This window comes from Diabrotica virgifera, chromosome 4 (genome assembly GCF_917563875.1).
Source record: "Diabrotica virgifera virgifera chromosome 4, PGI_DIABVI_V3a".
NCBI lineage: Eukaryota > Metazoa > Arthropoda > Insecta > Coleoptera > Chrysomelidae > Diabrotica > Diabrotica virgifera.
This window is the reverse complement of record NC_065446.1, coordinates 174,821,671-174,848,865: the sequence shown is the minus strand read 5'-3', so window position 1 is coordinate 174,848,865 and position 27,195 is coordinate 174,821,671. Positions and strand designations below refer to the sequence as shown.

General features: G+C 34.4%; 1 protein-coding gene across 1 annotated transcript in view; it reads right to left on the bottom strand.

Moving 5' to 3' along the window:
- LOC126883249 (uncharacterized) overlaps positions 1–11,846 on the bottom strand; it is a 93,121-nt gene extending 81,275 nt beyond the window's left edge. Inside the window, exon 1 of the mRNA XM_050648545.1 lies at positions 11,690–11,846. The gene's annotated coding sequence lies outside the window, so the exon portion shown is untranslated. The remainder of the gene's footprint in view (positions 1–11,689) is intronic.
- Between the last annotated feature and the right edge of the window lie 15,349 nt (positions 11,847–27,195).

Genomic DNA, 27,195 nt, shown 5'->3' with positions numbered 1-27,195 from the left:
TACTATAACCGATTCGTCGGGAAAAATGATAATAGACGAACACGAAATCCGAACTACCTGGTATAATTATATAAATGAACTGTATAATGATGATAGACCCGAAGAACTGGACACTTTAGATGAAGGTGAAGGACCAGAAATACTAAAATCAGAAATACAACATGCTATAAAATTGGCAAAAAACAATAAAGCCGTTGGTCCCGACAACATACCTACAGAAATGTTAAAGCTCATAAATGAGGAAAACATTGGAATACTAGTCAAACTTTTCAATGATGTTTATTCGACTGGTGATATCCCTGAAGATTGGTTAAAGTCCGAATTCATAACCCTACCAAAAAAACAACGTCCGAAAAACTGTAGCGATTATAGAATGATAAGCCTTATGAGCCACACCTTGAAAATCTTTCTACGTATCATCCACAGTAGAATCAGAGATAAATGTGAAGAAGACCAGGATGAAACACAATTTGGCTTCAGAAATGGACTGGGAACCCGGGACGCACTCTTTGCACTAAATGTGTTATTGCAGAAATGCCGAGATCAAAGGAAAGACGTCTTTGCTGTATTTATTGACTATGAGAAGGCCTTTGATCGAGTACAACATCACAAATTAATTAAAATACTAAAGGATAAAGGAGTTGATAGTCAAGATGTACGAATCATAGAAAAATTATACTGGCGTCAAACAGCGACAGCTTGCATAAATGGAAAATCAACAGAAATATGCAAAATACAAAGAGGCGTCAGACAGGGTTGTATACTGTCCCCACTGTTGTTCAATTTGTATTCAGATAGAATATTTAAGGAAGCGCTGCATAATTTGGAATGGGGTGTGAAGGTTAATGGAATTCTGATAAATACAATCAGATATGCAGACGATACAGTTATTTTAAGTGATGATATGAATGGATTACAACACCTTTTAAATGCCATTGACAGAGTGGGAAGAGAGTTTGGCCTAAATATAAACTGTTCAAAAACAAAGTACATGGTATTTAGCCGTTTGGCCCATCAAGATTCACGGTTATATGTTGATGGTCATATGATTCAAAGAGTACCCAGTTTTAAATATCTTGGTTGCCATATTACTGAACAACTAGATCCAGATAAAGAGATAAAATGTAGAATCGAGATAGCCCGCACGACATTTTTAAAAATGAGGTCATTCTTCTGTAATGATACCTTGCAACTTCAACTTCGAAAGCGCATGATTAAATGCTACATTTGGTCAGTCCTCTTGTATGGTGTCGAAGCATGGACATTAAAAATATCCACCATTAACCGTTTGGAGGCCTTTGAAATGTGAAATGTGTGAGCTGCTTGATAACATCAAATATAGAAAGATGGCCTATTTTGGACACGTAGTAAGGGGAGACCGGTATAATATTCTTCAACTTATTATGATGGGTAAAATCGAAGGACGCAGAGGAATTGGTAGAAAGCAGGCCTCTTGGTTGAAGAATATCCGGGAGTGGACAGGAATAAAGAAAGCAGAACACCTATTTAGAATAGCTCGAGACAGAGACAGTTTCGCCATGTTAATCGCCAACGTCAAGGGGACTTGATAGGGCACGTTAAGAAGAAGATTAACTTTATATAATAAATTTTGCTTATAATTTGTTCTTTTATAGATTTGTGCAGTTATTTTTTATAAAATAATTTTCACCCCCGAGAAGGGGCGGTATCCACCCTCAGAGTAAAGGCGCAAGGTGGTACCATGTCACCTTTGTTTCTTGAGGTATCCTCTATCCACTGACCAATTTTCGTTAAAATCGATGAAGGTTCACCGAAATTTAAGGTAATCGCTGATTTTTACTTTCAGTGACTGCACTATACAAAATAAATTGCAATTTACTGATTTAAATGCGCGTAATTTGGAAGCTTATAAATTATTAAATGATATGTAGTCGCCAAATAATTAATTTAATGCATTTTAAGTACAACTTTCTCTTAAGCCGGGAAGATAGGGTGGTTCTCTTGCGAAGGGGTTGTAGCTCAATAATCGAAATGCACGTGATTTAATAGTTTATTCTTAGAGTATATATGCTATAGGAATTATATCCGCAATACGATATATTTTAAGTTTTCTCAGCATTTTTCTCTTAAGTTAAATCAATCAAAGGGTTGTTTGGGGTGAAGGGGATGAGCTCAAAAATCGAAACTATATAATTTCAAGAGCTCATAAATAGCTCGTAATTCTACCGCAAAAACGGATTCAATATTCCTATTTTTAGGTAGTGGGGGGCTGACTCAGCCCCCCACTAAAGTATTAAATTCCTGCTCAGTGGAACGAGCTCAAAATTATATGGAAAGCTCATAAATAGCTCATAAATTCATAAATCAGGGCTATTTGTTTTTTAATTTTTGCAAGTGGGGGGGGGGGGCAGCTCAACACCGGTAAACGTATATGATTCCACAGAGAGAAAAAGCCGCAGCTAGAAGAATGTTTAGGCAGAAAAAGAGACAATATCTGCAACAACAAATAGAAAAGCTAAAAGGAGAACGCAGACGCAATCAAAGTAAAAATTTCTACAGAGAGGTAAGACAACATAAAGAGAAGCTCATATAAACTGCTCGTCAAAAGTTAGGGATATAGAAAATTCTGCTGAATTTTTATAGTAGATTTTTTCGTGAACAGATTAATGGATTCCGCTAATTTTTTAGACTTTTCTTTAGTATTTACACAGTTATGCAAATCTTTACTCAAACTTTTTTTGTACTTATACCGGGTGGAAGAAAAGAAACGTTTTTCTTATGTTAAGTTTGAGACGCCCTGTAGGGAGGACGAGGTACAAATGGGAGTATATATCGAAATCGTATTGTAGTCTTATGTTTTGTGAACATTTTGTTTTTGAATGTCCCTATATCTTTAGAAATAAAAAAATAGACGATTTTGTAATTTAACATGTGTTTTAACCGAAACAACAGTTTGAGACACCTTGTAGGCAGAAGAATGCACAAAGGTGAGTATACCTCGATATTTTGTTGTAGTCTCATATTTTGTAAATATTTTATTTTTTAATTTCTCTGATATCTTTAATAACAAAGAGACTAGACGATATTACTCTTTAATATGTGTTTTAACTGACGACATGCGTCACATCACACATGTGAAACATAGAAAAACATATTAAAGAGTAATACCGTCTAGTTTCTTTGTTATTAAAGATATCAGAGAAATTAAAAAAATAAAATATTCAACAAATATGAGACTACAACACAATATCGGGGTATACTCACCTTTGTGCCTTTTTCTCCCTACAAGGTGTCTCAAACTTTTGTTTCGGTTAAAACACATGTTAAATTACAAAACCGTCTATTTTTTTTTGTTTCTAAAGATATCAGGGACATTCAAACAACAGCATGTTCACAAAACATAAGACTACAATATTATTAACACAAGAAAAACATATTTTTTTCTTCCACCCGGTATAAGTACAAAAAATAAGTTCGAGTAAACCTTTGCACAACTGTGTAAATACTAAAGAAAAGGCTAAAATAAAAAAATAGCGGAATCCGTCTGTTTGCGAAAAAATCAACTATGAAAATCAGCAGAATTTTCTATATCCCTAACTTTTGACGAGCAGTTTATAAGGACACCCAACTTCGTGAGAGATAAAAATTGAGAAATGCTGGCTGCCGAAAACAAAATAATAGAAAGAGAGAATATTTTGAAGAGCTCCTGAATATCCAAAATTTCACTGATGAAAACAATGAAAATGGTGAGAATAACGGAGAACATGAGTATTAAACGGCCAAATTAGAAATGCCTCCACCAAGCATGGAAGTAATTAGGCGTGCCATAAAAACGCTTAAAAACGATAAATCCTTGCTGTAGATAGCGTATTATTTCGAGCTTTTCGGCGAATAAACAATTATTTTGTTATTAACAAAATAAGAAAATTTTTTGAGTAATCGCGACTAGTCGCATTCGATTTAGCGACCAAAAATACACCAGAGAAGACCTTAACACTATCAATTTCTTTACAGGGCTTCTAACAATACCTGAAAAATAACTAATTTTAACATAATTTGTTAATAACAATTAAACGCGCCATATTTGGGCTTCCAGATCACTTCCATTGGATTCAGCGACCCAAAAAACCTATAATACCACCATCAAATCACGGCGAGCTAGAATTTCCCACGGACCCCTATGTTGTGACTCGACTAGTATAAAATATTGGCTTCGATATTATTAAAAAGATTAATACCTTACGCCGAAGAAATAGTTGGTGACTACCAGTGTGGTTTCAGATCTGGCAGATCGACTATTGATCAAATATATTAACAATAAGACAAATTTGGCGAATGGATTTAGTGTCCGCAGTCATATAAACCCAAATGAACAACAATAAGACAAATTATTGAAAAATATTGGGAATATGATCAGGACGTTCGTCAGATCTTTATAGACCTCAAACAGGCTTATGACTCAATTAATCGTGCAACATTATGAAAGGCAATTATCGAGCTCGGCGTACCCAAAAAACTAGCTGCGGTAACACAAATGTGCGTAAGTAACTCCTTTGCACAAGTTAGAATAGGGGGGAAAATATTAAATGCTTTCTGCGTAAATTCTGGACTGAGACAGGGAGATCCGTTGTCCCCATGGTTATTTAACCTGGCCTTAGAAAATGTCATGGGAAAAATGTATCCAAAAATCAAACCAGACATAACTGCTCGGGGAGCAAAAATCATACTCGCCTTTGCCGATGACGTAGACGCTGTAGCACAATCAACATTAGAAATTAAGGATATTTTCTCGAGTTTTGAAGAAGCTGCATTAAACATCGGTCTAAAAATAAACGAAGAAAAAACAAAATACATGGTCGTTTCAAAACAGGAACGACGGCAAATAAGGCAAAATATTACTATAAACGATCATAACTTCGAAGTGGTTCATCATCATTATCATCATCATCACTGGCTCGACAACCCTTTCTGGGTCTTGGCCTGTTCCAGGATTCTTCTCCATTCTGATCTGTTTCGTGCTTTTTTCTCCAGTTTTTTATTTTTAAGGTTAAAGAATTTAAATATCTAGGAGCAACAATCACAAATGACAACAAAAAAAGAGCTTTGGGGGGTTTAACTCCCAAAAACCCCCCTGGCTACGCCTATGAACTAGCTAGAGACTTTATTCGGAAGGAAAAATATAGTCAGATGTATAAAGACCAATAGACTCAGATGGGCAGGGTATGTGATACGCAGTAGCGACAATCGCCTTACAAACAATGTGTTCTGGGAAAGGCCAGATGGAAGAAGGTCTGTACGGCGGCCTAGAAAAAGGTGAAAAGATGCAGTCAAAGAAGATCTAGAGAAAATGAAAGTGCGACAATGGAAATTAGTGGCACAGGACCGAACATGGAAGGCAATAGTAAACGCGGCAAAGACTCGTAAAGAGTTGTAACGCCATTGATGATGATCATAACATACATAAAGATAAAATATATGTAAAGTTAGTTCAAGCCACAATGACTCACAGAATCGCAAGATGAGTTCAAAATAAATTGACAGATCCCTTCCAATAACTAAAAGGCTAAAACAGGGAGATGGGCTGGCACTCAGTCTGTTTAGTATATGTATGGAATATGTCGCTTGAAGAAAATGCGAAAGAAATAAAACTGGACGTTAATGTAGATAAAACTATAACTTTAATAAAAGCAAGGAAACAACGAAACTTGCAAAATTTGCTAATAGACGAGGCTAACATAGAAGTAGTAAAACAGCTCGCATACCTGGGTGTAGGTACAGATAAATGAGGATGGCAGTGAAGAGAAAATACGGAAACGGATAATGCTTGCTGACAAAGCAAGTCTGTCTACTTCTCTCTATCGCAGGTGTTTGGATCCCAAGATTCAGGAAGTAAAGTTTAAAATATATAAAACCATCATACAACCAAGAGCAACTTATGGAGTAGAAACATGGATCATCGCTGAAAAGACAATAAACCTTATTAATACTTTTGAAAGAAAGATATTACTGAGGATATTGGGAACCATTTGCGACAATGGTATATGGAGAATAAGGTTCATCCACGAGTTGTACCAATATTAAAAAGACCCTCTATAGTAAATTATGCAAAATACAAAGATTGCACTGGGAAGGTCACCTCATAGGAATGGATAACGACAGAACACCTAGTAGAACGGTTAGCGGAACTATGCTGGGACGTCGGCCAGTAGGAAGACCAAGGAAGAGGTGGATAGACGAAGTGAGAATAGAAGTTAAAGAGGTATTGAGGGTGAACAACTAGAGGAGAGCAGCCAGGGACAGAGATACTGGGGGAGGCCAGAACAAAACTAAGATAAGAAGAATATGATGAAGATGCCAATGAGCACTTTGGAATCCAGTTATTGGAAGTAAACTCATATCTACGATCAAGCCAAAGAATAAATTGTTATATACTCAATATAAAATTCCAAAATAATTAAACTAAATAAGATCAAACCAAAGAATAAACAACTGTTATATACTTACCACAGACACAGATCATCAAAGATAATAGTGGAAATACCATAACAAACCCAGACGGTATCTGAGGTGTGGAAACAATATTGTGAAATACTATTCTCTAACAACGACCCAGATCATATTACAGAGAAAAGAAGTTATGAAAAAGAACCTCAAATATTGAAATCAGAAATTGAGTCGGCAATAAAAAAGCTAAAATATAGAAAATCACAAGGAGAGGATGGAATAACAGCTGAAATACTCAAAGAAATGGAAGAATTAGGGACGGAAGTAATGGTTAGAATTTGCAATGAGATCTGGAATACCGGAAAGTCGCCAAATGACTGGGGTAAACTCACGTTTATTCCCATATACAAAAAAGGTTCTCCGACAGATTGCAGTAATTACCGTAGAGTAGCGTTGATATCTCACGCGAGCAAAGTACTTCTAACAATAATCAATGAAAAATTAAAATCCATTCTCTTACCGCAAATTCCCCAAGAACAATGCCGACTCGTCCCAGGTAGGGGAACAAGAGAACACATTCTTAATATTCGTCAAATTATCGAAAAATCTCGAGAGTTTAACATAGAAACATATTTGTGCTTTGTTGACTACTCCAAGGCCTTCGACAACGTAAAATGGGATAAAATGTGGCATATACTTAGGGAAATGGGTACGCCAGAACATCTAATATATCTATTACAAGCACTTTATGTAAATAACACCGCTAATGTAAGAGTTAATAATGTGGTTTCGAAAAAATTCAAATTAAAATCTGGAGTGCGACAGGGATGTATAATATCCCCCATTCTATTCAATATCGTCAAGTTTTTGAGGAATGGCAAGGTGGAGCATTGATAGGAGGAAGAAAAATAAAAACCTACGTTATGCTGATGACACTGTTATATTGGCGGGCGTCTTCACCAGAAGAACTGGAAGAAATTATGAATAGGCTAGGAACGGTGAGTACGGAATATGGTTTGAAAATAAATATACAGAAAACCAAAATAATGATCATCGATAGAATCAGAAACAACCAACCGGAGATAAGAGACTTGGCAGGTTACAGTGGTCAGACAATTTAATTACTTAGGCTCCGTTTTTCGTTATTACTAACAGTGGAGGATGCGAAGACGAGATCCGTAGGCACATCATAATGGCCAGATCGGCAACAGCCAAACTCACAAAAATATGGAAGAATACTGACATTACAAAACACACAAAATTACGCTTTGTTCGAGCGTTAATATTTCCTATCGCCACCTACGCTTCAGAAACTTGGACCTTCAAAAAAGGAGATTCAAAACGTATAATGGCATTTGAAATGTGAGTCTGCCGGAGAATGTTGCGCATGCCATGGACCGCACATCGCACAAATAATTCAATATTAGCCGAACTTAACATAAAAACTAGACTCAGCAAAACTATCAACCAAAATATACTGAGATATTTTGGACATATAACTAGAAGAAGAGAAGGAATGGAACGAATGATAGTTGAAGGCAACGTAGAGGGCAGAAAATCTCCATTACGATGGTCGGACCAAACAAAGGACATGACTGGTTACTCATTCTCTAAAGCAAAACAACACGCACAGGAGAGAGAAAGAATTGGAAAGAAATAGTCAAACGACTTACATGACGCCACTACATCCTTACGAAGGAGAACAGATAGAGGAGGAGGATATACTTACTCAATACAATCTACCGAAATTAAACAAAGTTATACTACATATGAAAGAAACTATGTTAGACATAACTATAAGTAATCTTATACAGTTACGGATGTATAAAAATAATTAATTAAAAATATACAACCAGAGCATGATATATTATGTTTTTGATATAACTGAAGATTTTCGGACAAGCTGCATTATAGATAGTAATTCATAAACATTTAACTTACACTGAAAACTTCCAACATGGCGAAATACACAAACACTGTCAAGTGATAAATGAGTATCAAATAAAAAAAGATGCAAGTAATTTAAAAAAATTATGAGATAATATGGGGGGTAAGGGGGTGCCTTTCCCGGCAAGCTTAAATATGGTTTAATGTCTCTCCCTTTAAGGATTATTTGACGTGTTTTTGCGTTTTTTTTTCTAAAAATCAGTTTTTCAAAAGTAATTTAATGTATTTGAATTTGAATTTGAATTGCAATTAAACTACCCTCCACAGTGGCGTTTGAAAATTGTTGTAATTTGTTTAAAACTTGTTTTTTAAGAACATCACCGAGCTTAAAAATTTTGAAATTCTGTTCTCAGATGATACCAGAATATTTCTCTATGGTAGCGACCGAAGAAGGAAAGTGTACCGAAAAAGAAGACAATCCTTTGCAGAGTGCTACATTGAAGAGCAGGGTCCTTATGGAGGTGGTTCCTGCATGATTTGGGGTGCAATGTATATAATGATACGACCCGACCTTGCTTCATTCTGCTTCATTCGTAGGGTAACCGTCTTCACGAGCGAGGATGTTTAGCGGGTGCTAGATACATCGAGTAGATTTTAGAAATGCATCTAGTACTTTATGTTGAGTACATTGGAGACGAATTTATTTTTATGCACGACAATGCAAGGCCGAGTCATGGAATGGCCAGCGTGCAGTCCAGACCTCAATCCCATAGAATATTTATGGGATGAGTTAAGACAAAGAATTCGAGCTAGACTTCTTCATAACCCAAATTCGATACCAGAGCTTATTGTCGCAATAGAAGAAGAGTGGATTAACATCCCACAAGAAACAATTGCGAACAGAGGAGGTTATATTAGTGCGGCATATTCGTGCAAATATTATAAGAATTGTGCATTTAATGATAGATAATTTGGACCACACATACTACACATACCTATAAAGGTTCAAATTTAGATAGGAGGCCATCTCAGATTTTGACTTTTACAAAAATGGCGCCGATTCAAAATGGCGACTATACATATGTGACTAATAGCACAATAACTTTTGAACGAGACTTCAGATTTCAACCAAATTTGGCATATAGGTTCTTTTTTTGATATTTAACATCGAGGTCTTGAACCGGAAGAATCGGTTTACCAGAAGTTGTGTTTTTCCTGGTTTTTATGTGAAAATATGTTGTTTTTTTCAATTATTTCACCCTGTATGTAAAATTTTTCAAATAGTTAATACGGCCATTAAAAAGAGCGTAAAAATATTTTTTAGGAAATATTTTTACCTTTTTAGTTATGTTAATTACCATTTATTAAGTGCAAAACGTATCTTCACATGTACCTATATGCAGCAGATTCGTGCAAATATTATAAGAATTATTGTGCATTTAATGGTGGAAGCATATAATTTGGACCACATATACTAGACATATAGTGGTTCAAATTTAGATACGAGGCCATCTCAGTTTTTGTGCCTTTTACAAAAATGGCGGCATTCAAAATGGCGACTATACATATGTGACTAATAGCACAATAACTTTTGAACGAGATGTCAGATTTCAACCAAATTTGGTATATAGGTTCTTTTTTTGATGAATAATATCGAGGTCTTGAACTCGAAGAATCGATTTACCAGAATTTGTGTTTTTACTGTTTTTTTTTTATGTAAAAATATGTTGTTTCTTTTTCAATTCTTTCACCCTGTATATTATTAATTTTTCGTGCAAATAATAATATAAGAATTATTGTGCATTTAATTGTACAAGCATATAATTTGGACCACACATACTACACATACAAAGATTCAAATTTAGATATGAGGCCATCTCAGATTTAGTCTTTTACAAAAATGGTGGGCATTCAAAATGAATCTGTGGCCCATAGGTACATGTGAACATACGTTATGCATTTATTAAATGGTAATTAACACAACTGAAAAGTTCAAAATATTTCCTAAAAAATATATTTACACTCTTTTCAATGGCCTTATTACCTTTTTGAAAAATTTATATATACAGGGTGAAAGAATTGAAAAAGAAACAACATATTATTATATAAAAAAACGGTAAAAACACAAATTATGGTAAACCGATTCTTCCGGTTCAAAACCTCGATATTACTCATCAAAAAAAGAATCCATATACCAAATTTGGTTGAAATCTGACGTTTCATTTTGTCGCCATTTTGAATGCCCGCCATTTTTGTAAAAGGAACAAAAACTGAGAGGGCCTCGTATCTAAATTTGAACCTTTATATGTGTGGTATATGTGGTCCAAATTACATGCTTCTACCATTAAATGCACAATAATTCTTATAATATTTGCACGAATCTGCCGCATATAGGTACATGTGAAGATACGTTTTGTATTTATTAAATGGTAATTAACATAACTAAAAAGTTAAAAATATTTCCTAAAAAATATTTTTACGCTCTTTTCAATGGTGGTATTAACTTTTTGAAAAATTAATACATACAGGGTGAAAGAATTGAAAAAATAACAGCATATTTATACACACAAACCAGGAAAAACACAACTTCTGGTAAACCGATTCTTCCGGTTGAAGACCTCGATCTTCTACATCAAAAAAAGAACCTATTTACCAAATTTGGTTGAAATCTGAAGTCTCGTTCAAAAGTTATCGTGCTATTAGTCACAATGTATAGTCGCCAATTTGAATCCCCGTCATTTTTGTAAAAGGCAAAATCTGAGATGGCCTCATATCTAAATTTTTGAACCTTTATATGTGCAGTATATGTGGTACAAATTATATACTTCTATCATTAAATGCACAATTGTTTCACATATCGGCTGCACTATATCCATTATTAAAGCATTAATTGTAAAATTTTTAATTGCCAAATACCATTTTTGTGTTAGCAATGAAAAAAGTTAATTGGTTTGATGCAGTCATTTTCAATGTTAAGTAAACATAAGAAGTCGAAATAAATTTTCATAAATGTATGTTCATATTAAAGCATATTAAAAAATTATCTTTCAAACAGTAAGTAGGTATATCTATCCTTTTTTATCCGAGTAAGAGCTTCTGAAAAAAATATAGTTCAAGTCAAAAGTTTAAAGTGGGCCGATTTTTATTCACTTTAGTTTACTTTCTTGAAAATATCTTTGTTACCACCTAAACGTTGATATAAAATTTGTTGCAACTTGAACGGAATTGCATTTTGATTCTATTTTATATTACTTTTGTATTACTTTTATTTTCTATTACTATTTTATATTCTATCTATGTTAAATTTTCTTATAACTGAAGATTTTCGGACAAGCTACATGCTACATTATAAATAGTAATTCATAAACATTTAACTTACACTCAAAACTTCCAACATGGCGAAATACACAAACACTGTCAACTGATAAATGAGTATTGCTTGTTTTTCCAATAAACAAATTTATCGGAAAAAACTGAAGTGAAGATATGCGAACTTCACTTGTTATCTTAATCAGCGACGCAGCGCGTATGTAAATAGCGTCGTCGACGTCGACGTGTTTTTTGAATAAGGAGCCATGCGCAGAATTGAGAATGTGTTACTTTTTTGGTTTTAATCGGGTTTAGCTACCTATAAACCGGGGATTAAACAAAGCTGACTAAATCTACAGGATGGTTGAAATGAACAAAGTCTAAAGTCACATATATTACATACACAAATTAAATATTTTTTTCTATTCTCATACTATAATATATCAATTATGATGTCACTACCTGTATCATAATGAACTTCATTATGATACAGATTTTCATTAAGATACATATTTTTAACCAATAGAATGGCGATATGGCATTCGCGATAAAGGTGGTACACGCGCAGACGCGCAGTGACCAATGACGAGTCAAATACATACGCTTTGACCGTTCTCAATATGTAAACAAACCGTCAAACTGACAAACTACTGAATTTATTTGTGTTACAAAATTAATAAATTTGAATATATTTTTTGTTGTGGATGATCATAGAAAAAATAGTGTATACAACTTGCATTTAATTATCATTATGAAGCTCGTACTCTATACGAAACTCGCCGCATACGGCTCGTTTCGTAACCCTCATACTCGCTTCATAATGACCATCATTAAATGCTCGTTGCATAATATACTATTAAATACGTATAGCAATCAAAAATGAGGTAAAGTTATTATTTAAGTTTAATTTTCATCAATTTTTTTATTTTATTTTTTGCATAGGCATTTGCCATTCAGCCAATCACAACTTGTTTAGTTCTTCATCAAGGAAGTAAAGTAATCACCAAAATGCAAATCAGTATAGGAACAAACATGGTCACTCGCTTCACCTCTAGGGACCAATCAAGACATTAATTTAATACACAAACTAGACTGGGCCACCAGAGAGGAGGTTTAAAATAAATGGGGTAAAACAAAGGCTACTTTTTTTCACTGGAAGCCGTCTGTTCTGAACTGGCCGTACTGCATCCACTTGGCTTAGTGTACATATTCCATTGTAGACCAAGAGGCAGCGTTGAAAAATCTCTTTGAATTTACTAAAGCTAGATTGTTCACAGTTGATTACTGTGAGTGTGTAGAGAAACATGCTGCAGTGGGTCAAGCGAAACGTAGAACACGGGTTACTAAGAGGGTATCAAATTTGCTTTCATACGAAGGTAATTAAATCGATTTACTAAGGCTGAAAATCAGTACACACATTCTAAATTAAATATAAAGCCGTCAGCTGTATGACGGGACAGAGCCGGTCAGTCGGCCCCAATAGTCGATTGAGGAAATGAAGCATTTTGGCTCGCAATTTTTTCGTCCAGCATGGATTTACTTGAAATTTTCACAGAATGTAGGGAATAGTCCAGAGGTCCCCAAAATATTTTTTCTCGTGGACCACTTTAAAAAATTTACTTGTTTCGGTGGACCCCCTGGTCCCCCCCCCGCGAGAGGGGTAAAAATTAGACATTGAAGGTCTTTTTCTTCTTCTTTTTTTTTTCAAAATATATAATTTAAGCGATTTTACGGTGTTTTGGAATTTATTTAAACAAATTTGTATTTTCTATCAATTTATCAATGGAAAAAATAATGTTTTAATAGAAGGGACTCAAAATGTGATTATTGGGCATTATAACAAGTTTTTTAATTGAAAACAAGTTTTTGATCAAATTTTAGTGTAGAAAACGTTAAAATACTATTACATTTTCCTCCATTGCCAAAATACATGTTCTTCTATTTGGCTGAAAATTTGCCCACAGATAGCCAAAACACAGAACTTTAAGTGGTTAAAAGAATTTGTATAGTTTTACAATACAAGAAAAGTTATATGCAATAATATCAGAGTCAAAATTATATAGTCCAGTTGGGTTATCATTTGATCTTGCATATGCCGAGCTACCCAAACAAGATTCTATTTTTCCAATCTTTAGGGGTCAATATATAGTAGTGTAAATTTAAAATCGGGAATGAATTCTGCCGTTGCGTTAGCCGCCATATTGATTTTAAAGGATAATCGTTTTTGCTATATTTTCCGAGTTAATTGTAATTACAGTAGACGCCTATATTTTTGACTTTAATTATTCCACGTATTTTTTTTAACTGTAAAACTACACAAATTCTTTAACCACTTAAAGTCCTGTGTTTTGGCTATCTTTGGGCAAATTTTCAGTCAAATCGAAGAACACGTATTTTGGGAATGGAGGAAAATGTAAAAAACGGTATTTTAACGTTTTCTACACTAAATTTTTATCAAAACTTGTTTTTAATCAAATTAACTTGTTATTTTTATATTTTTGAGTCCCTACTGTTAAAACATTTTTTTTCCATTGAAATTTTACGATAAAAAATTGCAAATTTGTTTAAATAAATACCAAATCACTATACAATTTTCGTGGACCCCCCACTAAAAAAACTTGTGAACCCCCATTTTTCTTTCACGCCAACGTAGACCCCCGTTGAGTTTCTCGTGGACCCCTGGGGGTCCACCTGGACCACTTACTGAATCACTGGAATAGTCCAAGGATCATTTTCTATATCATGCCGCTATCATACGCTAAAACCTTTTTTATTACATTTTAACCATTTAATTCGATGGAAAAAGTGATTCTAAGAAAAAATGTTTTTACATTTTATTCGTAAAACTAATATTTTTCGAGTTATTCGCGCGTGAAAATAACATTTTTTCGACGAAAAAATCGACTTTTGTAGAGAGTCTTTTGAGAATACCTCGAAAAATATTCAGTATATTTTTGGCGATAAAAAGTTTCTTCAAAAATGATTTTGTAGAATTTTTAAAGAGCTATAAGACTGTGTGAATTAAATTCGGTAAGATCCCTTAGTTTTTAATTGGAGCGGGTTTAAAGGGCTCGAATAAGGGGGTGTTTGCTGGTAAATGGAGGTTTTAAACAGCTATATCTGACTAACTTCACTGTAGTGAAAATCTATGCACAGGGTAATTTAAATCATTAAAAAGCTACAATTTAGTAGTTTATAATTTTTTATGTATCTTTAGTATTTTTGAAGTAAAAGGTGAAAAATACCAAATTGCAAAAAATCAATTGTCCTTTAAACTCCAATTTTTCCAAAATTAGGAATTTTAAATAGGTCAAACTCCTTAAGTGTATTGATAATATAAATATAAATGGAACTACAGAAAGGTGAAGACCAATTTTGAATTAGGAAGGTAGTTTGAGGGTTGTTTTCACTGATTTTTTCGTAGAGAAAAGCAGGTACCGACATTTTTTTGATTATAAGTCGCTTAATTTTCATGCTAGAAACTTTTTATTATTATTTTTTGAAAGGTCTAATTGTATACTTGAAAATAGATTATTTAAGTTTTCCTCGAAAAATGCAAATTTTTCCCATTATTTGGCTGTGAATATTTCAAATTATGCATTTAACGAAAAAAGCTAACCTTTAACATGCCGTATCTCAGTTTGTATTGGTCTTAAAGGTATTATTGGAAAAGAATTTGGTTTGTGTTACTAGAAGATACAATTTTGATATCTACAGTTTTTTTTATTAAATTCATATTTTTCGAGGTATTCTCAAAAAACCCTCTAAAAAAGTCGATTTTTTCAACGAAAAACTGTTATTTTCAAGCGCGAATAACTCGAAAAATATTAGTTTTACGAAGAAAATTAAAAAACATTTTTGTCTTAGGATCATTTTTTCCATCGAATTACATGGTTAAAATGTAATAAAAGATTCCCACCCCGAGATGGGGTGGCAACCACCCCAAGGTTTTAGCGTATGATATCGGCATAATATAGAAAATGATTCTTGGACTATTCCCTACCTTCTGTGAAAATTTCAAGTAAATCCATGGTGGACGAAAAAATTGCGAGCCAAAATGATTCATTTCCTCAATCGACTATTGGGGCCGATCGACCGGCTCTGTCGCGTCATACATTTGACCTACTATAATAACTTTTATTTATATTTAATTTAGAATGTGTGTACTGATTTTCAGCCTTAGTAAATGGATTTAATTACCTTCGTAGGAAAGCAACTTTGAGACCCTCTCAGTAACCCCTGTTCTACGTTTCGCTTGACCGACCGCAGTATGTTTTTCTACACACTCACAGTAATTAACTGTGAAAAATCTAGCTTTAGTAAATTCAAAGAGATTTTTCAGCGCTGCCTCTCCGTCTATTGCTTTATGAAACCCGTTCCAGAATTTTGGAACCATGTACCAGCTTAAACAGGTCTAGTGGGTGGATGCCATATATATTTTGAGTCACTTCGATGTCTCCGAAAAGTGTTTGCCGCCTTCGATCCAATGCCTCACAGTCATGAAAGATATGGTTGACTTTTTCAGTTTCTTTCTTACAGAGTTTCCAGCTCAAGTCTCCATGAAACAGCCCCATTGTATGCAGGTGACCCTTAACTGGCGCATTCGCAGTAAGGAAACCTGTTATGACTCTGAGCTGATTCCTGCTTGTTTTCCGATATATGTCCGTCCGATACATATCTTTCCATGTGTTTGACCGGGTATACCCTCCCAGTGTGAGTTGTGTTGGTTTCGGATCAAGGCTTTTTACGTTCGCGAACGGTTCTTTTTGGCACACCGAGGGCCGGCTCTGGACACAGGTATGTTGTAGCTGATGCTCTCCTGGCAAGTGCATCAGCTCTTTCATTGCCGTATGTGCCCGATGACCTGGAACCCATACCAGTATAAACTGTTAAGTTCTTGTCGACATACCCACACTAGCCTAGAGTTCACCTTAGGGATTATAAGAGCCCCAGTGGCTGCTTGGCTATCTGTGCATATGTTAACCCGCTGCAGTTCGAAGGCACTCGAGTTGTTTTCTCTTGCACACTGCAAGATTGCGAAAATTTCTGCCTTAAATACAGAGGTATGTTCTCCCAGTGGAATAGAAATGTTGAAATTTCCATCACTACAGAATATTCCTGCGCCCGACCCTTCTGCAGTTTTAGACCCGTCCGTATACCAGGTGTAACCCAGCAGTCGGAGTCGATAGTTTCCTCTGTCCCATTCTTCTCGTGCGCAAATGTCCACTTGAAAAGGTACTTCAGGCTTGTATCATATATGGTAATTGGTTGATCGGAAAAAATTGAAGTGAGGATATGCGAACTTCACTTGTTATCTTAATCAGCGACGCAGCGCGTATGTAAATAGCGTCGTCGACGTCGACGTGTTTTTTGAATAAGGAGCCATGCGCAGAATTGAGAATGTGTTACTTTTTTGGTTTTAATCGGGTTTAGCTACCTACAAACCGGGGATTAAACAAAGCTGACTAGATCTACAGGATGGTTGAAATGAACAAAGTCTAAAGTCACATATTACATAGCTACACAAATTAAATGTTTTTAAATACGTACAGCAATCAAAAATGAGGTAAAGTTACTATTTAAGTTTAATTTTCAGCTATTTTTTTTATTTTTTTTGCATAGGCATTTGCCATTCAGCCAATCACAACTTGTTTAGTTCTTCATAAAAGAAAGAAAGTAATCACCAAAATGTAAATCTGTATAGGAAAAAACGTTGTCACTCGCTTCACCTCTAGGGCCTAGGGACCAATCAAGACAATAATTTAATACACAAACTAGACTGGGCCACGGAGAGGAGATTTAAAATTAATGGGGTAAAACAAAGGCTACTTTTTTTTCACTTGAAGCTGTCTGTTGTGAACCGGCCGTACTGCATCCACTTAGCTTATTGTACATATTCCATTGCTTTATGGAACCACATACCAGCTTAAACAGGTCTAGTGGGTGGATGCCATATATATTTTGAATCACTTCGATGTCTCCGAAAAGTGTTGGCCGCTTCCGATCCAATGCCTCACAGTCATGAAAGATATGGTTGACTTTTTCAGTTTCTTTCTTACAGTCTGCAGCTCAAGTCTCCATGAAACAGCCCCATTGTATGCAGGTGACCCTTAACTGGCGCATTCCCAGTAAGGAAACCTGTTATGACTCTGCTCTGATGCCTGCTTGTTCTCCAATATATGTCCGTCCGATATATATCTTTCCATGTGTTTGACCGGGTATACCGTCCTCCCAGTGTGAGTTGTGTTGGTTTCGGATCAAGGCTTTTTACGTTCGCGGACGGTTCTTTTTGGCACTCCCAGGCCCGGCTCTGGACCCAGGTATGTTGTAGCTGATTCTCTCCTGGCAAGTGCATCAGCTCTTTCATTGCCGCATATGTCCCGATGACCTGGAACCCATACCAGTATAAACTGTCATGTTGCGCCAGTCTGTCAAGTTCTTGTCGACATACCCACACTAGCCTAGAGTTCACCTTAGGGATTATAAGAGCCCCAATGGCTGCTTGGTTATCTGTGCATGTGTTAACCCGCTGCAGTTCGAAGGCTCTCAAGTTGTTTTCTCTTGCACACTGCAAGATTGCGAAAATTTCTGCCTGAAATACAGAGATATGTTCTCCCAGTGGAATAGAAATGTTGAAATTTCCACCACTACAGAATATTCCTGCGCCCGACCCTTCTGCAGTTTTAGACCCGTCCGTATACCAGGTGTAACCCTCGACCCTTGAGTCGAGAGTTTCCTCTGTCCCATTCCTCTCGTGCTCAAATGTCCACTTGAAAAGGTACTTCAGGCTTGTATCATATGGTCATTGGTTGATCGGAAAAAATTGAAGTGAAAATATGCGAACTTCACTTGTTATCTTTAATCAGCGACACAGCGCGTATGTGAATAGCGTCGTCAACGTCGACGTGTTTTTTTGAATTAGGAGCCATGGCATTTAACGATTATCCGGGCAACACATTTTACTTACGTCACCAGGCAACTAGGGTCCATTGGGCCCACCACTGTTGTTGGAAATACTATTCATATTTACCCATATGTTTCTAATATTTTTTTTGATTTTTTATTAAAGTTAAATTTAAATTGTCTAGATTAAAAAAATGCTACTATAGTATGCGTTCTACCTCTAGGGTGCGATCTACCTGAAGGATTTGCACAAAATAAAGAAATGCAAGAAAACTTTTGTAGAAAGAATATTTATTCACAAGTAATAAACACTTGGAGTAATAAACAACGGAACAAGTTGCTGATCTACCGTTATGTTTTTTATTAATAAATAGTATTTTTGAAAGTTTTGGTTGACTTGATTCCACTCATCACGTATTGCTGCTAATTTGTCGTTTCTTCTTTGTTCAGACCTCGTGTCCTTATCGTCAAATCGAACAAATCTTAGCATATTTTTGAATCGTTTTAACCGCATGGTAGCTTTAAGCTACATACATTCTAACCGCATGGTAGGTCCATAAAACTTACTCCAAAGTATATTATTTACATTATGGATGTTGGCACTCAGGTGCCCTGCAGTTAGTAGTACCTAGTCCAATAAAGGCATATATAGCTCTCTAGAGTCGCAATATTTCCAGTTCTCTATTCCCAAGACTTATTCGGCTTCTTTATTTGTACACTTTACTATTTCGTTCACAATTTTTTCGTCCACAAGCAAACAAAAGGAATCAACAGGAACATCTACACTTTGACTAGGTACTAACATTACTTTGTGCACTTTGCTTCTTATTATGTCGCAGGATCGCATACGTCCTGTCGGTTGTGTTTGAGTCGTCCAGTTAATTCCATCCGTACTTTCAACAATTACACACTCTGAAATCTGGAAAATTGTAGCTACACATTCTTCTTTATTATCACTCAATACTACTTGCTGATCATCCTCTTCACTTGCTTCCGAAAGATAATCTTCAATTTCAGAGTCACTTTCAATGCCACCTACTTCAAGAGATCCTTCATCATCGGAAATCCATAAATTATAAAAAATATCTTACAGTTCTGCAGCTGACAATGGTTTTCGGGACATTTTATTCGCACTATCTATTTTTACTGTAATTCAATATAATTTTAGAAGCTTAGTTGTCGACACTAACATCGATGTCAAACGACAGATAGCAGATGCATTATTTATTTCAAAATATGTAAAGTACCTACCTAACAATATTATTGCATTCTAACCATGATTACCAGTTTTTAAAATTCATTTAGAATATATATAACACCTATTGAAAGAATGTCTTTAATGTTCACATCAAAGAGACGTTTACGTTGTTTGTTACAGTTAAAGTCTAACTTTATTATTGGATTTATGGATTCATAAAAGTCGTTTAGATAATCCATAAAAACATTACCTGACTGCCAGATTAACTTCTGTAACAAAGATTTAGACTTTAGGTATAAATACAAATAGGGTCTGACGGGCCCGTGCTGCCCCTTTACGTGACAAAATTCTTTTGACGCAATAATTTCAAAAATGATAATGAATATTTTGAATAGCTCATGACTTTGTTATAGAAAACATACTTCTAAACAAATTCAGTGATGCATAAAATTCAACAAAAATTTTTCTATCAGCTTATGATAAAAGAATTGGCGTCTCGGGTCCGTTGGACCCACCTCCCCGGATAAGGGTTAATCGGTTTTAACTACCTATAAGCTGGGGATTAAACAATGCTGACTAGATCTACAGGATGGTTAAAATTAACAAAGTCACATATTTTTTTAACATCCCATTTATTTACAATCTGTAATAATGATTACAATAAGTAAATTGTTTAATTAAATTACAAAAGACTTTCAGGAGACTGTCCAGTGACAGTAACCTATGAAATCATAATTTTAGTAATAAAATTAGATATTTGTGCCTCTAATAAATGTGTATCATAAATTAAAATATTTTTGAAAATTTAAAATCTTGTTGGTCGATCGCTTGAACCTTCTGTTTGCCTGGGGTCTCATTAGGTTCTTCCCTAGCCTGTTGGGATGGTTTTGCAATCGTATGTCGTATTTTTGGGAGTAACTGTCAATTTCTTCTTTGATAGTCTTCATTTGATGATCACGATTGATGTATTCATTGGGAATGTACCACAGTGCATTTGTGATAATACGGAAGGTCTTCGATTGGAATCTCTCCAGGATGTCGATACTGGATCTTGACGCATATCCCCACACAAGGGCGCCCCCAGGGAGGGGCCAGGTGGGGCCATCGCCCCCCCTGAGAATTTGGCGAAAGCGTGTAAAAAATATTTAGCTCTCTCTTACTTTATATTATAAAATAAATTCCATATTAATCATAATCGCTCACGAGATATGCCAGTTTAAATGTATTTTTTCTCAATCCCTTATCCCTTCTGACTGAGACGCATATGTTTGGATGGAACCGCATCGTTTTCGGTGCGCATGCCGCATGCACTGATGATGTCCGGTCTAGGCTTATCCAGTTGAGAAATGAAATAGGTGGGCTGAACGGCCGATCTGATACGTCTAGTAGTACGGTAGTGCTCACAATTTATATACTGTTATTCATACAACTTATATTAACGTGTTAAAAGTGTTTTTTGTGCAACGTGTAAGTATTATATAATATACTTTATTTCTCACTTGACCTTAAATAAAATAGGCTTATTTTTACGAGGTAGTTATCTATTGTGTGTAAAGGTAAAAAATACTTTTTTATGAATTAAAATAACATCATTTGCGTCTATGAAGTACAATTACAATATTTATTTCAAAAATTGTGCTTGAAGTAATAACATTTTTTATAAGTACCCTTCCTACTTTAAGAACATAAGTTATTCCTGTATCGCAGTTGAGATATTCAACTGTGCAAGGTAGGTATTTTAATCTACAAATTTCAATTAACTTAGATGAATTTTTTACTTCTTTAAAAGGTTTTAAAAATATTTTTCAATACAACTAAATTATCCATTTGGTCTTATTCTGTCCATTTATCGGACTACTCCCCGGTTAAATGCGTTAATTTATTTGACACCTAACACTTAGCTGATTGAATGCATCAATTTAATTAGCCTACTGTATTTGTAGAAAAATGGACATAAGGAAGTTCTTTAACAAGCCAAACAAGCTGCTGAAAATTGATGATGGATCTGACATACCGAACAGTACCGAAAACAGTAGTATAGTATGCAGTCAAAATGATTTAGCTGTAGCAGGGCCATCTAGCTTGGAGTCAGCTGTATCCGCCTCTCAAAGAGAAACTAACGTTGTAACGGCCACCGCATCGGATAATTTTGCGATTGTTAGAGACAGTTTAAATTTGGATGTTGGGAACTACCTTGATACTAATAAAATTTGTAGCTTGAACGATTGCTTGAGATTTACTTTGTTAACAAACCCATGGAAGCCAGATAAATGTTACAATTTCAAGTATGATATTGACGATGGCAAACGACCATTTATCCATGAATGGTTAAATACGTACCCCTGGTTAGCTTATTCAAAAGAAGTTAAAGGTGGGCTATGCAAGTTGTGTGTACTGTTTAGGCCCCGCGTAACCCATGGTAGTTATCAAAGCGGCTTTATAAATTGCCCATTCACCAATTTCAGAAAGTTTCATGAAAATGCGAAATCGCATATGAACTCTGAATGGCACAGACAAGCATCTGAAAACTCAAGTAACTTTATATCTGTCATGAAAAATGAAAAGAAAAATGTTGAATGTCTTGCAAATTATGGAGAAAAAGAGTTTGATAACATTATGGCAAATGTTGAAACAACAGCAAACAAGCTTGGAATCGAGCTCACATGTCCTCGTGTTGCTGCGAGACAGGTTCACAGACCAAATCACTCTACCCAGACTATCAACGAATACTATAGAAAGTCCATTTTCTTGCCTTATTTGGATTCTTTGGTTCAATCGTTGAAAGATAGGTTTTCAGATAGAAACAAACCATCATTTGAAATTTTCAATCTGCACCCTAAAATCATGAAAGATCTTTCTAAGGAAGATTTTGAAAAGTCTATTAACAATATAAACAGCACGTATTGTGAATTGTTAGACAACTTTAAGGAGCAATCAATTCTGTGGTTCGACCTTTGGAAAAACACGGAGATAGATGCCAAAGCCTTGGAAAAACTGAACTTAATAGAGGTTCTTGAGCATGAGCATGCCTGCTTTTTGCCGTCAGTAGCAAAAGCCATCCAAATAGCTCTTTGTCTGCCACCAACAACTTGCACCATCGAGCGATCATTCAGGTAACTAACTATAATTTTATTACGTTATATTCTTATCCATGTGTTTCAGTTCTTCTAAAACTTACATTACAATATAACAACCTCGATACTTTTTTACAGCACTCTCAAACGTGTGAAGACCTGGATAAGGAATACGATGTCGAACAATCGTCTAAGTGGGCTATGCCTGTTATCTGTACACAGAAGAAAAATAAAAGAAAATATAGAAAACTTAATGCAGAAAGTAATTGATTTATTTGCGATGGACACCAGAAGAATTCAATTATTATTTAAGTAACATTTTACTGACACTAACCGTGTTGCGTTTTAAACAGCAAAACAATTTTTCTTGTATTTTTTGTTTCAATACCCTTTGCCCCCCCTGAGGAAATATCCTGTGGGCGCCCTTGTCCCCACAGTTGGATACCATAGCTCTAGATTGTCTTATCACTAACTTGTATACTAAAATTTTATTGTGCAAACTTAGTTGTGACCTTTTTCCTATCAGCCAGTCCATTTTATTGAGTTTAAGACCCAACCTTTTCTTTTCGTGAATATGTGTTTCTTCCACCAAGTTAATCTGCGGTCCAAGTGCATACCTAGGTATTTTACATCATCCCTTTGTTGTAGTACTTGATTATTTAATGAGACGGTTGGGCACGTATATTTTCGATTAGTGAACGTTATATGTACTGACTTGCTTTTGGTTACTTTAATTTGGTTAATTTAATTTGGTTGCTATAAATACGTATAGCGATCAAAACTGATACAAAGTTACCTACTAATTAAGTTTAATTTTCAGATATTTTGTTTCATTTTTTTTTAGCATAGGCGTCTGGCGTCTGCCATTCAGCTGGTCACAATTTGTTTAGTTCTTCATAAAAGAAAGAAAGTAATCATCACAATGCAAATCGGTACCTACCTATAGGAACAAACATGGTTATTCGCTTCACGTCTAGGGACCAATCAAGACATTAAATTAATACACAAATTATACTGGGCCACGGAGAGAAGGTTTAAAACAAATGGGGTAAAACAAAGGTTACTTTTTTTCCCTGGAAGCCGTCTGTTGTGAACCGGTCGTATAGCAGCTACTTTGTGTTACCTCACTTACCTATATACAATAGTGCACACAAAAAAAGATACAGCCCTTTAAAGATACAAAATGAAAATCGATTTTTTTTTCATATATCGAAAACTCTTAGAGATTTTTGAAAATGGACATTTGGAATTCTTATGGCAGGAACATCTTAAAAAACAGTGAAATTTGTACACCCCATAAAAATTTTATGGGGTTTTGTTCCCTTAAACCCACCCAAACTTTTGTCTACGTTCCAATTAAATTATATTTGCGGTACCATTAGTTAAACACAATATTTTTAAAACTTTTTTTGCCTCTTAGTATTTTTTCGATAAGCCAGTTTTTATCGACATGCGGCTTCTTTTAATATGTTTACATAAAAATTTTATGGGGGGTTCGTTCCTTTGAACCCCCCAAATATTTGTATACGTTCCAATTATTAAACTATTCTTGCGGTACCATTAATTAAACACAGTGTTTTTAAAACTTTTTTGCCTGTTAGTATTTTTTCAATAAGGCACCTTTTATCGGGATCTGGCTTCTTGTTTAATATGGTTCAAAATATAGGTACTTAAAAATGTAAATTATTTTCGTACTATAATCGTACTTAACCATATACATAGTGGAGTCAATGAAGGTTTTCACCTCCGATTTCGTTGAACCTCCATCGATTTTCATGAAAATTGGTAAGTATGTAGAGGATACCTCAAGAAACAAAGGTGACATGGTACCAACTTGCGCTTTTACCCTGGGGAGGGGGATGCCACCCCTTCTCGGGGGTGGAAATTATTTTATTAAAAATAATACCACTAATCGATAGAGGGACAAATTATAAGTAAAATTTGTTATATAAAGTTATTCCAATAAATCAATAGTTTTTGAGTTATTAAAGATCAAAAGTTTTGATTTTTCCTGAAAAAAATCCATGTTTTAAAGCCGTTTTTCATAAATAACTCAAAAACCATAAGTTTCTTCAAAAAACTTGTTATTACCAAAATCGAAGATACTATAAAAATAAATAAGCCCCTTATTCGAAAAATCCTTTATTACATAAATACAAAGTGAGTTATATGCAACTGAATGCATATTTTTTTTCCGCGAGTACTCAAATCTTAGTATTCAAGCTTAAATAACAGGAAAACGATGCACTTTGTTAAATATAGATACTAAACATTTTAATAAAGCACTTAAAGGTAACTATCAAAAAGCTATATAAGAAGTCGATAGCATCAAAATTAAGCAAGTTATGACGGAAATAAGAGGACACTTTCAGATTTTTTAGGGAAGAATGAAAAATGAAACATACGTCATTTCCACAAAAATTAAAATTTATAGTAACCCATTTAAAACTTTATTTATTTTAACATGAGTAATAACTTCAACAATTTTGACCGATTTAGAATGCATATTTTTGAAAAAAAAAGATACGATTAAAAAAAATTTGAATTTTTCAAATTTTCGTGAATTTCATTTTCTTTTGATAATAACTCCAGAAATACTCGATATACTTAAAAAATGGTAGAGAACAAAATTTTAGTTTTAACTTTATTTAATAATATTTTTTTACGACAAAAAATAACCGAGATAGAAACATTTAAAACCTAAATTTTACTGCGAGAACCATGTAACCGGGGCCCTTTCACCTTGTATTTAAAAAAAAATAAAGGATTTATAAAATTATGTTTAATACAGTGTTATAGACCTTTTACTTAGCTTTGTAATGGTTTTTGGATAAATCTCATATTTCAAAAATTAACGGAGTTATTTTAAAAAAACCAATAACATTTTCTTTGAAAAAATTTTATAGCGGAGATTTTGTATGTATACAGGTTGTGGGAAGTCCAATTAGTCGTTTGTTGTAGGAGATACGAAAAAAGTTTATTTAGGTGAGATTGGGGCATAGATAATATCAGAATTTAAATACGTTTTCAAATATACAGGGCCACCCATATTGACAGGGTGAAACAAAATTATCTTTTGTTTAATGGAACACCCTGATATTTTTACATTTTTGGATTCTCCTCTATGTTTTATTTCTTAAAATATCAGGTTTTGTGATGTTATACGAAGTAGTTTAAAAGATAATTACGTTTTTTTTTCAAACTTCATAGCAATATTCACCTCCTCTGTACAATTGTAGTGATTTGACATCAGAAAATAAATTTATGTTCAAGTGATTTTTAATATAGTCTATTATGGTTAAAAATTATTAATCTAGCAAAACGTTTAATTTTAGCTAATACAGGGTTGGTCGAAACTGAATGAGTTTTCTCAAAGTTTGAGAGTATGAGTTTTCTCAAACGGAGCAGCCTGTAATGCCTGTAATGAGCATTGTAATGTACCATAACATTGCACAGATTATTATCCCTGTATAGCAACGATATACCATGAATGTGAATTCATACTTGAGAAATGTCCTATATCCAGTCTCACAAAAAAAGGGATTCCTCAAACATAATATATATGCAGACAAAATCAGCCAAAGTGATTTGCGATATCTAATGAAAGGCCGTACCAAGTTGGTTTTGTTGAATATAGCATGAAAGCACGACGATACTTTTAATGATAAGCGCACATAAAATGTCAATAGTATCCTAATAAGCTACCAGAAGTAGTCGCAAGTATCACGTGCCGCGGTATTGTCTTTCGATTTTGGAATTTACAGATATCTATATATTATGTATAATAAAAATAAATTAGAGGAATTTTTAATAAAAATAAATTAGAGGAATAAATTTTCAGATATTTAATTTGGTTGCCTTTCCTTTAGTGGTCACCAAATGTTACATTTATTTTCATGGCACAATTACGAAGTACATAGTTTATTCTGAGAGTTGATCCCATCCTTGGTGCAATTATTTATTGATCAGAAAAGTTAAAATAATGTAAAACAAACAAAAAGTGACACATACTAAGCTGAACATCTTTTTTTTTCGTAGTAGCTATAGTATGTTGTTTTATATTATGTATTACCTATATTAAATTAGTTTTAGTATGTTTCGTTTATCTAAAAAAATTTAAAACAAACAAAAATTCTGTTTTTCTTGTAGTTGTTTTTTCGTACATATATTGTTTTATATTGTAGTAAATTGAATTTAGTTTTAGTATGTTCCGTTTGTTTGTAGAATTATATTTAATTAGATTTACTTTAATTACTAAAATAAATAAATTTTCAATTATATTTTATGTATTTGTGGAAAAGGAAACCTAGCATTAGCGGCCACATTTCTATAACGGCCAATTGTTTTCTATTTTTAGTGGCCGTTATTGACAGGTTTTACTGTACCAATAATATTTTATTA